This window comes from Rhipicephalus microplus, chromosome 3, assembly GCF_043290135.1.
Source record: "Rhipicephalus microplus isolate Deutch F79 chromosome 3, USDA_Rmic, whole genome shotgun sequence".
Taxonomy (NCBI): domain Eukaryota; kingdom Metazoa; phylum Arthropoda; class Arachnida; order Ixodida; family Ixodidae; genus Rhipicephalus; species Rhipicephalus microplus.
The window spans coordinates 201916931-201927225 of NC_134702.1; the positions used below are offsets into that span (position 1 = coordinate 201916931).

The 10295-nt window shown below is 52.5% G+C and overlaps 1 non-coding gene across 1 annotated transcript; it reads left to right on the top strand.

Moving 5' to 3' along the window:
- The first annotated feature begins 9632 nt into the window (after nt 1-9632).
- Nucleotides 9633-9757, top strand: LOC142804327 (U5 spliceosomal RNA). The gene has a single exon (XR_012894592.1). It is a non-coding gene; the product is annotated as a U5 spliceosomal RNA (small nuclear RNA).
- Nucleotides 9758-10295: the final 538 nt, after the last annotated feature.

The window sequence follows — 10295 nt, forward strand, 5'->3', positions numbered from 1 at the left end:
CACCTTCAATGAAGATCGGGATTTCGTTTGCAGGTTGGGAACGAGGCCTTGTAGATGTCGACAGTGGACAGTTCTTGCCTCGGGAACTGCGGTGGTCAGTTTTCCGTGTGGACGGGCAAGGTGCGTCGAAGCATTGGTGATAGCGAGCGCCGGCGCGGGGAGGGTGATCGAGACGAGTTGGACGTGCGGCGGTTCAACGATGAGGTGTTTGAAGGAGCGTGGGAGGGTATTGGCTGTTGCTGCTCTGTATGGTCGTAACTGTATTTGGCTCCCTACGGCAGTTGGACGAAGAACGCGGCGGCGGAAGAAACGCTCGACATGCCCGGGTAGACCACAGTGATAGCATATTGGTCGGTTGTCCAGTGTGCGCCAAGAATTATCGGGACGGGTGGCAGGACGTCGATAGAGCGGAACTTGCGGGCTTGTCGCCGCCTGCGGTGCGTAGAAGAATTGAGGGCGTTGAGGAGGGTTTGTGCTGTATGGCACTGCATGTGAAGGCCTTCTCGTGACGTCGGCATAGGTCAACAGCGCTGATACAGGTGGTGGCTGGTGCGTAGGCGGAAGAGCTTCGGATACTTGTTCCTCAATGGTTTGGCACAGTGACGAGGGGAGTCCATAACTATTACTAGGGAGAAAGGGAGCAATATACAATTGACGGGCAACCTCCTCGCGAATGAACTGTTGTATTTGGTGCGTCAATACTACCGGACCTGGGGAGATCGCACCAACGTTCAGTGCTGACGTGCTGGTCATGTCGAAACTGTGATGTCGCATGGAAATGCGCTGCTTTCGCAACTCGTCGTAGCTCTGGCAGTGCTAAATGATGTCTGTGACGGTTAGAGGAGATTTCGCCACAAGCATGTGGAACGCATCATCCTCGATGCCCTTCATGATATGCTTGACTTTGTCGGCATTGGACATGGCCGGATTGAAGCGCCGGCAGAGGCCTACGACGTCCTCAAAGTAAGACGTGAAACTTTCTCCTGGCAACTGGGCATGATCACGCAAACGCCACTACGCGCGGAGCTTGCGCACTGCTGGTCGGCCGAATACTTCTGTGAAGGTCCTTTTGAAAGAGGCGCAGGTGGTAATGTCAGCCTCATGGTTGTTCAACCAAAGCTCCGCGACACCCCTCAGGTAGAAGTAGACGCGACCGAGTTTGTCGTTATCATCCCACCGGTTGTTGACGCTCGCTTTTTCAAACGAAGTGAGCGAGTTCTCGACGTCCAGTTCATCAGTGCCGTTGAATAGAACTGGGTCGCGCTTTCTCGAAATACCGGGGCAGCGGAGAGGGGGGGTGTGGCAGCATTGATCTGTGCTGCAACGTCGTCAGGCATGATGGACGGTGGAGGTAGAGTATGGCTACGGAGTTCCAGGGTGAAAAAAAGAACCAGAACCTCCACGACTTGATAGCACGCGTTGAGCGTTGAGTCCGTGACGCGTTAATTAAAAGCGGACATAGGTCAAGTGCTCAGCGATCCAAATCGGAGCTGTCGCGAGCACGAACCACGGTTCTCTTCCTCGTATTTTGCAAGCACTGCTAAATGCACCTTATCCATTCTACAAAGCAATAAATTGCACAACATTACGCACCACCTTGGAGGTCGAAATTACCGGCACCACCTTGGAGATCAAAATGTTATACTGTTACACGCTACTACAACGGCTACGATGGACGAATTGGTGCCGCTATAAGGAGCTTCCCCCCTAAAATTGGCAGATCCCACGTACAGTGGGAATCGATGATATGTGAAGCACGAATAAGGAAGGTTGATATGTCACTTTAAAATCATCACAACGTCACGAGGTTGAGGTAAATGATGTCACACATGACTTCCGTGTCATGATTATAGTGTTTGGATGTGTCGTTTACCTTCGTCCTCTATTCACGTCCCGTAGTAACAAATATAGTATATGTGGAGCTAGCGAAACGGCCACGAGCACACTATGAGCATGGTATCTTGTCATGTTCTTACATGGCACGCGCGTCAGGATTATCACGTTTGCACCAGTCATATAATTTGTCATCCATTGACGTCGCGTAACACCAAATTTGGTGTATGTGGACCTAGCAAAACAGCTGCGAGCGCATCATGAAAGGCCCAATATTACCTGATGTAGAGTTGACGCGCGCGCACGCTGGGCACAGCGACGCCACGTTAGCAAAACGTGAGCACTTTATAGTCTGACACCAGGCGCATTCAGCATCCGTCGGCGCGGCCCGATTGACACCGGCGCAAAATGCGACTTGCTGTATTTCACGGCGATGCGTCACCCAGACTACACTGCGTCCACCTCTTTTCGTGACGAAGGGACGCCGGACGCGCTGAAACCCGCATGCGTCAAAGCAACACAGCGTGGTGGTGGTGGTGAAAACATTTTTATTTATTTATTTACATGAAATTTTCTGCGGAGAAGCTCCGAGTAGTCGGACATACTTGGCTTGCGGTGGGGGGGGGGGCCTTAGTCCAGGGCTCCGCTTGCAGCAGCCGCTCTGCGGGCCCGGTTGATCAGACTCAACTGATCTTCCAGGTTCTCGCTGGCCAGCAGCTCCTCCCATCGCTCCGCTGTTGGATTTTGTACTGGTTGTAAGGCTGTAATGGCCTGACACTCCCACGTGACGTGGTACAGAGTGGCTTTAGCTGAACACCATGGGCAGAGAGGAGAGTATGCCGAGGGGTGCATTTTACTCAGGATGTGCAAATTTGGAAACGTGCCGGTTTGAATTTGCCTCCAGCTGACCGATTCCTCTTTATTTAGTGTTCGGTGTGGTGTCGAATAAGCTTTCCTAAGTCCTCTGTAATGGTTTAGAATGGCCGAATAGTCGCAAGGGACCGGAACGAGTTCCTCAGGGGCGGAGTTGGAAGGTGCTCGGCTCGCATACCCTCGAGCTACCCTATCCGCTGCCCGATTCCCCTCCAGTCCCATGTGGCCCGGAGTCCATATAATCCGATGCCAGATTCTGAGTGGATGTGTAATAGAATGCTCGCCAGTGTCTGTAACGCTCATGATGACGCTGAGAGCGGGTTGGCTGATGCGCCCCTGTAGGTAGTTGCGGCAAGCTGCTTGAGAGTCCGTGAGAACTGTCAGCGACCTTCGTTGTCTGTAGCCGAGGGCGAGAGCGAGCGCGATGGCAGTTTCTTCAGCATCGGTGATGTTGCGGCACCGCACGGAAGCGCTGGTACGTTCTGTGAGTGTGTGGTCCACGACTGTGGCTACAGCCTTATTGTTTGCATGGTCGTAGTTGGCGGCGTCAACATAGTACGTAGTGTTTTTGTGTGCATAAGTTCGCTCGAGGGCTTCCACTCTGGCTTCCCTCCGGCCCTGATGTAGTCGGGGATCCATATTGCGGGGGATGGGAGCGACCTTATAAGTGGCACGAAGTTGGTCCGGAATGGGCTTGCGACGAGCTGCGTCGTGAAACTGGCTGATGTAGCCGAGGCGTAGGAGCAGGTCACGGCCTGTAGGTGTTTGCTTGAGCCGTTGCAGTTGTGTGGCGAGTTGCGCTTCACAAAGTTCTTCAAAGGTGTTGTGTAGGCCCAATGCGAGGAGCTTGCTAGAAGGAGTACCCGGTGGTAGCTTGAGTGCCGCTTTGTAGGCCTTGCGGAGCATTACGTCTACTTGGCCCTGTTGGCTCTTGGTGAGGCGTTGGTAGGGCAAACTATATGTCACCCTACTGACCACGAGGCTACGTATGAGTTTCAGGGTGTCCTCCTCGCGCATGCCATGGCGACGAGTGGCTACCCGAGATATCATTCGGGCCACTTGCAGTGTAGTGGTGCGAAGAAGGGAAAGTGTGTGATTCACATGGCGGTTCGACTGTACCCACATGCCTAATATTCGAATGGTGGATTTCTCTGGGATTTGTTTGCCAGCAAGGACAACCTGGAGGCGGGAGCCTTGGTTGTTCTGCGTCGATGATGGGAGCTTGCGTCGATAAATTCGTAGAAGCTCAGATTTTTCTGTTGCACAGGCCAGGCCTCGTGCCTGCGCGTATTGTTCGACGCATGTGGCTGCCTGCTGCAGGTTATATTCTTTTTCTCCAAGGGACCCCCGCGTGGCCCAGACGGTGATATCGTCCGCATACATTGCGTGATGGATGCCATCGATGCGGTGGAGTTCATGTGCCAGGCCAACCATAGCTACATTAAAGAGTAGCGGGGAAATCACTGAGCCCTGCGGGGTGCCCTTGTTCGGAACCTTGATAACATCTGATCGGATGGAGCCGAGACCGACTGTGGCAGTACGGTCCGTCAAGAAGGCGTGAACATAACTGTGGACGCGCTGCCCACAATGAAGGGCCTCGAGGCCCTCAAGTATGGCCTGGTGGCTAACGTTATCAAATGCGCCCTTAATGTCTAAAGTCAATATAATGTTTTCTCCTTGCTGGGGGGCGTTATCAATGACTTCTTTTAATTGTAGCAGTACATCTTGCGTTGAAAGATGTGCCCGGAACCCGTACATTGAGTGCGGGAGAAGGTCATTGTCTTCGAGGTAATCTTGCACGCGATTAGTGATGACGCGCACGAAGAGTTTACCAAGGCAGGAAGTGAGGGATATTGGTCGGAGGTTTTCGATCTGAAGTTTTTTGCCCGGCTTCGGTATCATTATGACCTCCGCGTGCTTCCATTCAGAAGGAAGCGTGCCACGTTGCCAATGATCATTGAAAAACGCCGTGATTTCTTGTACGGCGCTGTCGTTGAGGTTCCTGATAAGGGAGTACGTGATTCCGTCTGCCCCAGCAGCTGTGTTGCGATTGCTGCTGCGAATGGCTGCGTAAACTTCGTCCACCGTTATTGGTCGGTCGAGAGTGTCATTGGCACGTCCACGATACGCAGCTTGAGATGCGGGTGGGTAGAAATCGCCAAAGCATTTTCGCCGGACTTGATCCAGCAGCTCATCGTCAGTACCCTCAAAGGCGTGTATGAGGCGCATGACTGACTTATTCGTCTCATTTTTGTGCGAGTGGGGTCCATCAAAGCGCGCAAAATGTGCCACGTGCGGGCCGTGCCCAATGAGCCTCGAAGAGAGTCGCTAAACTGGGCCCAATTGAGTCGCGCCAGTTCTGTAGCGTACTGCTCTGCCTGAGTGGTGAGTGTCGCGATCCTTAGCTTGAGGCGTCGGTTATGTTTTTGCGTCCTCCATCTGCGGATGAGGCTCCTTCGGGCTTCCCACAGATGTAGCAGATGGCCGTCCACTTCCGGCAGTGCGTGTGTTCTGTTAATGGTGGTGGTCCAACGCTCTCGAATTTCTTTAAGTTGGGTGCACCAGTCGGTGAGGCTTGTGAGGCTGTCGAGTGAATATTCGCTCTCACGACGAAAGGCGTCCCAGTTTGTGATGCGTGCTTCTCCAATAGACCGACGCGCTGCGCTCTCTGTAACTTTTGTGCGGATAATGAAGTGGTCGCTGCCCAAGGATTCCTGCAGGTTGTCCCAGTTATAGTTTGCACGGCCACGGGCGAAGGTGAGATCGGGGCAAGTGTCCCTGCACACACTGTTGCCGATCCGGGTAGGGAACGCGGGATCCGTAAGCAGTTCAAGCTAAAATTTTTCAGTGGCAGCCGCAAGCTGTTTGCCTTTGACATCCGAACGGTTGTAACCCCAGCGTTCGTCGAGAGCGTTGAAGTCGCCGAGCAGTAAGAGTTCTTTTCCCTGGGCCAATCGGCAGGCACCTTGGACGAGGGCATGGAAATCAGTGGTTTTTTGCTTTGGGGCGCTATATACGTTGACAATGATGATACTTCGCTTTTCTCCTTTCTTTTTTTGCCTGAGAACTAGCTCCACAATCACATGTTCTATGTTGGTGTCTGGGATATTGTCTAAGCCAACTGCGGTTAGCGCTTTGTCAATCAGGATGGCCGCTTTGCCCTTTGTTTGACTATTATAGGACTCATAACCTGAAAATATGGGTGGCGTTCCGGGCTCCTGAAGCGCTATGACATCTGGCCGAGCAAGGTGTGTGTTAATGTACTGTTGGAGGAGGCTCCGCTTTCTGCGGAAGCCGCGGCAGTTCCATTGCCAGACTTCTAAATGTTCGCCAATGAGTGGGGCTGTGCTGCCCATGGTTAATTCGTTGAGTGGAAAGGCGTGGGTATCGGAATCTCGGCTTGCGACGCCGATGTAGGAGTGAGGGTGAGGGCGCTGGGTGTCAATGCGGGGGTAGCGAGGATTTCGGATGCATGTGATTCCAATCCTAGTCTATGGTAACCTTGATCTGTCGTGGCGTGCGAGCTACGAGTGGCCCTCTTCCTGCGTATGTTTTCGCCTGTTTCAACAATTTGCGCCTCGAAGCGTGTCTCGAGAGAGTCGAGGCGTTCTCCGAACTGCGTGAATACGGCACTGAATTGTTGCGATAGCTGCTGCGCGAGCGTTGAGAACATTTCGCGTAACTCTTCGCGTGTGACTGTGGTGCCCGACGCAGCAGGAATTGATAGCGCCGTTTTAGGGGTCTTCTGTCTCTTGGGGGAGGTTGGGGGTTTTTTTTCGGGGGAGTCGGGCGGCGATCCAAGACGCGCCATTAGGGCATGAAGTTGAGAGCTGTCCTTTGCTTGACGTGCCCTGGCGGCCGCCAGCTCCTGTTTGAGTTTTATGTTTTCCGCGAGAAGGTGTTCGTATGCGGTGGAAAGGGTATTGAGTGGAGCGATGGGAGGATCTACATTTGCTGACCAGCTCACCTTATTGTCGGCACCGGCTGATGGAGTGGGATTGGGCTTCTCATTATGCTTGCTGGAGGCGTGCTGGGACTGTTGACAGGTGGGTTGTTGCTGCTGCTGCCCCTTGGTCATCTGGTTCTTCGGATGCTGTCGCTGCTGTGGCTGCTGCTGTTGGCCAGGTTCCACAGAAGGGAGGGGCGGGAAGGACTGTGACCTCGAGCGTGAGCGGGAGTGGCTGCACGAGGTCTCGTTTTCCTTGCTGAACCACCTACGTTTGGGAGTGGGTGGGTTACGATGTGGGTTGCGGCCCCTGGCTGGTGCTGCTGGTTGAGGAGGTGGCCGTGGGCGCGGGGCCTTCAGTCTCTGAGAGCACTCTTTCGCGCCCGTTAAGTGGGCATCTCCACACAAGTGACATTTGGGAGCACAGGGGTGACCGTCAACGGGGTTGAGGATACCACACTGCCGACACACGGGAGTGTTTGGCGTGGGGCATACGTCTGAGCGGTGCCCCGGTTGTAAGCAGACTTGGCAGGCTTGTCGCGTCGGCTTGTACGGATGGCAGGCCACCTCCCCACCGTAATACAGTACATATCGGGGCAGAAGGGGGCCTTCAAAAGTGATCACGGCAGATTTGGTAGAACCAAGCATTCGTGCACTGTGCACTGTCACTCCCTGCGTGCGCACGCGGAGGTTGGCGGTGAGTTCTTCCGGAGTCGTGCCAGGGTCTATCCCATGAATAACTCCCCGCAAGGTGCCCTCAGGGGCCGCCACATAGGTATTGAATTCGTGGGTCTTCCTCTCAAGCGTGAGGGTGGTGATCCGACGAAGAATTTCGGCCGTCTCAACATGTGGCGTGCTGGCAATGATGATGTTCGATCCGGGGCGAGTACGTATAATGAAATGATCACCTGTACAATGTTGTCGTGAATTGCCCGCCAGTGCTACGGCTCGGGAGATTTGATGCGTAGTGAAGTTCCGAATGGCCAGGCCTTTTTTCGGGCGCATGATGATCTTTATGTCCGTGCGTGGAAGCGGCGGCAGCTTGCGTCGTAGCTGGCGCGGCTTCGTTACGGGTGGTGGTGTTCGCGCCGGTGCGACGCCGGCCGCGTCTGCCTGCGCAGCAGGAGTGCTCGCAGCCGCAGCTGCCCCGGCGTTGACGTGGCTGGGCGGAGTGCTTGCAGGACCGGCCGGCTGCATCAATTCCGCTCGAGCTTTGTCGAACTTTTTCTGGCGTTGACGCTGGCGACGGGAAATCGCCAGTTTCCAGTTGGCGTCGGTGTCGCTCGCCGGTCCCAGCGATGCAGACGATGTGGGATGGTGCACGGCAACTTCATCTTCGCTTGCCGAGGTGAGCTCGTCGAGGTCGAGAGATTCCATGTTAACATGGGTGTCATTGGGGCCTGATGCAGGTTGAACGCATCCGGTAGTAGTCACGTCAACAGTTGGCGTAGTGCTAGCGTCCATATTGTTGTGGAAGGGGTCCCGCCGTTAGGCCTAGTCACCCGTATTCGCACAGGCGAGCTGGGTCGACGCTTAGGCCTAGCGGCCCAGCGCTCACATGGGCTCTTCTGAAGGCGATAGAAAAAAATGGAGAAGCTCTACAGCCTCGGGAAGGGTGTGCGGTTCCCCGGACAGTTAAAACTTGATGATCCGACACAGTGCCGGCGACGATATCGAAGTAATCCGGTCAACGAGAGCACACGTTCGGCGGAGCGCATGCGACGCGCGTCCACTCGCTCCGGCGTCCAAGCGCGTCTCTCACAGCGTGGTGCGCGACCGAGAGTATATGGCAGGACCGGCGCCTGGCGTGGCAATGCTGGCGCGACGCGACGAAATGAACGCCTGCGAGCACGCACACCGCATCGATATGTATTGCTGCCTTGACTGTGAGATGTAGTCATGTTCTCACTTGACACGCATATCATGGTTATCATGTTTGCGGCAGTCGCATACCTTCGTCATCCATTGGTGTCACGTAATACAATATTTGTTATATGTGAAGCTAGCAAAACGGCAGCGAACGCGTCATGACTGTGGCATGGAGTCATGTTACAGGACACGCATGTCATTATTTTTATATTAGGGTCTGTCGCTTGTACTCGCCATGCAATCATGTCATACCATACCAGTTTTACAGCATATCAAGTGAATGAAACTAACGCAAGAGCAGCAAGCCCATGACATGTAAATCATGAAATTTAAGGCATAAATGTCAGGATTTTCATGTTGTCACTAGTAAATATGTCCTTCATAGAGTCATCTTATGCCATACCAAGTTTGGTATTGATACCATCATCGAAACGGCCAGAGAGCTAAAAGTCGTTGGCGGCTAGATAGATAGATAGATAGATAGATAGATAGATAGATAGATAGATAGATAGATAGATAGATAGATAGATAGATAGATAGATAGATAGATAGATAGATAGATAGATAGATAGATAGATAGATAGATAGATAGATAGATAGATAGATAGATAGATAGATAGATAGATAGATAGATAGATAGATAGATAGATAGATAGATAGATAGATAGATAGATAGATAGATAGATAGATAGATAGATAGATACGCTCAATGTCGCTGAAGGTCACTAAGAAATGCTTCGTATTAAAAACCGTTTCAGGGACCCTTTAAGGAGCTTTGCCCCTAAAACTACAAAATACGAAGCGCGCGAAGTATGAAATAGACGCGTGCTCACATGCCGTTACTGCGGCACTTACAAACTTTGATGGAAGTGTACACGGCTGAAAGCATTTCTCGTCAATGTGGGAGCATAAACTGAAATAAAAATGGCTATACTTGACATCCGTTATTTAAAAGGTATGCGTTAAAATTGTGAATCGTGTAGAAAAAATCCATGACAACACATATGCATCCACATTAACAGCCAGAAACCTACAAAAAGCCTCTAAAAAACTTGGCCAAGTGCTCTGGCCATTTTTCAACAACCCCGGAATGTGGACCTTGGACTAATCAGTGCTCAGGTCCTTCCTCAGCTGATCGAATCAATCTTTCGCCTTTTACTAAAGATTGCCGTGGGGAAGGACAACTAAATGAGCCTATAGGCAAATTTTTGTGAGGCCTTGCCCGTTTGGGCGAGGCCTACTGTACAAATCAAAAAGAAGAATTCGATGTCTGCGATATACCTTCGACCCGATGCTGGGTTTTGCGGTCGTGACAAGTTGCCTTGCTTGACTGCACATCAGAAGGTAATGGCGGCGCTTCGTTTCCGCGACTTTCATGACCGGAATCGCTCTACCATTGTGGCGGACTTGTTACTGATTTAAAGGGTCACTCCCCAGGTTTGACAATTTGAGCTGACAAGTGCAATGCGTACAAGGGGCATTCGCAATGACGTCTACCAAAATGTGCACTGCTACGCGCCGAAAAAATGGGTCCAATTTCAAGATGAACGCTGCTCCGCTTCCTTTCGTGGGCGTGCACCCAGAGAAAAGACACTTTTAGCTGGGCACACGTAACGAGCATAAACGTACGCGGCACGATACGTCGCGGACGCTGCATGCGAAGCGCTCAACGATACCTCTGGTTCACCGTACCAAGATACGTTTGGTTCAACAAGACGTACGTTTTCAGAAATAAAACAGCGACAGGTCCAAGCACTCTCGCACACAGTGCACT